This window comes from Sinocyclocheilus anshuiensis, unplaced genomic scaffold, assembly GCF_001515605.1.
Source record: "Sinocyclocheilus anshuiensis isolate Anshui unplaced genomic scaffold, SAMN03320099.WGS_v1.1 scaffold3205, whole genome shotgun sequence".
Lineage (NCBI taxonomy): Eukaryota > Metazoa > Chordata > Actinopteri > Cypriniformes > Cyprinidae > Sinocyclocheilus > Sinocyclocheilus anshuiensis.
In genome coordinates, this window is record NW_015556122.1 from 136553 (window position 1) to 138611 (window position 2059).

Genomic DNA, 2059 nt, shown 5'->3' on the forward strand with positions numbered 1-2059 from the left:
TGCGGCGCTGCTACCTTGCTCATTCAAAATATTGTAGAAAAAGAGAACAATCAATGCGGGCAAGATGTTGTTTACGTCAAAACCGAAACCAAGCCGTTCACACAGAACGCATATTTATCGCATTTTCTAGAGGGACATCTATCACCGTTGCACTCGCATCTCGCAGAAGAGAAACGCATGTTTAGAAAGCTATGTAAAATTAACGTAAGTTCAACTTTTAAAAAACATGTCTCAAGACTTTATGGAGGTTTTCCCCATCCCACTGCATCTCAAGTTTTTAAATGAAGAAAGTACTCTTTGTGATTGGTTTTCGGTCCTTTGTATTAAACTATACATTTAAATTCTAATATAATTTGAATATTGATAATATTTAAGTAACAAAATCGAATTTAGTTTTTCTGCCATTTTGACAGCACTACTGGGCTACTCAGAATCAGAATCAGAATTAGCTTTATTGCCAGGTATGTTTACACATACGATTCAATGATGGCGGAGTAGAACTGTTTCAGCAGCTCCTGTGGCAGGTTGAACTTCCTCAGCTGGCGAAGGAAGTACAACCTCTGCTGGGCCTTTTTAAAAGTATACATTAATTATGCAACCAGCAGAAAAAAAAGACTATATAATGTATGGCATCGCAGTGCCATTGGACTGTATATCCCGAGATAGCACACGTACATCTGCAAGATATCTGCTAAAGATTGCTTGATATGGAAATAAACTGTTGTGTACAGACATCTGACAAACGTCTTTAAGATGTCAGTTTTACATACATTCTAAATCATAAACATCTAAACAAAAATTGTCGATGTGACATCTGATAGGAAAAGTCCTATAGACATAACGCAGATGAGCAAACACACATCTTGCAGATGTAAATGCAGATGTCAAATCTCCATGATATACAGTACATTTGCTATCGCAGTTAGCATTTTTGAAGCACCCCTCAGCCAACCAAATTCAAGGACTAGAACTAACTGTTGTATTCACGTCATTATTATAATTATTTATTATGTAATAGTTGGGAAAACAGCCTGTGCTTTCTGACTGGAGTAGTAGCTCTTCATATTTTAGTTATTTATTTTTTTGTGTTTTGCCTAAATGTCTAATCTGCAACATCCATCTTCCATGAATTCAACCCTATTTTATTTTTGTATATGCACTTTGTAGCAAATAATTAAAATATAGTATGTTTTTGTCCTGTGTCTGATTGTCTTGTGTGACTTGCAGGGTGTATAGTCTACAAAAGCAAACCTTAATATCAATAACCATAAGATAGTCACGAAATGTTGGCTCCATACTGTTGTCTTTGGATGACTTCATTGATAGCTGCAGGATACAGTTATTATTTGTGTTGTGAGGCTGTTTCATTTCACCAGAGCTCGGTACTTCATCCAATATATATTTTATTCTTACACATGTCTGTTTGACCTTAAATACTTTGTTAAATGTCTGATGAAATATTTCCATAGTCCTGCACCCCAGCTCGATATGCTGCTCAAGGCAAGTCTGCTCAGCAGTTATTTGCTATGTAAGAGAGTGGAAGAAGGAGGAGTTAGGGAAGAGAGAGAGGTGAGAGAGAAAACGTAGAGATGGAGCTGCCTGATCTCAAGCGGCACATTATAGCTCCCTCCGATCGATAACTGGAGGAGCTTTGCAAAGATTTCATTAGCTAGCAGCGGTGCACAGTTAAAGCAATGCTAAGGGGTATTGATGCTGCCAATTGATTGCTCAGTCTTATTTAAAAAAAAAAAAAAGAAAGAAAGAAAAAAAAAAGTATACATTAAGACGAAGGTGCTGTGTCTGGATCTGTACCTTAACCATCGATAGTCAGCTGTAATTACTGTTGATTCAGCATATCAGGGAATCTTGGGTCACACATTCAAATATTTGATGATCTCAGACATTAATATTGAAAACCCACTGTTTGTTGTATTTTCCAAAGTGGAATTCGACTTCCCCCTTCACTATTGCTTGCAGTTTCTTTTAGATTGAGAAATTGGCGTGTCTTTTCTGTTCTCCTTTAAGTACTTATTTATTAAACAGGGTAACTCCTCAGATA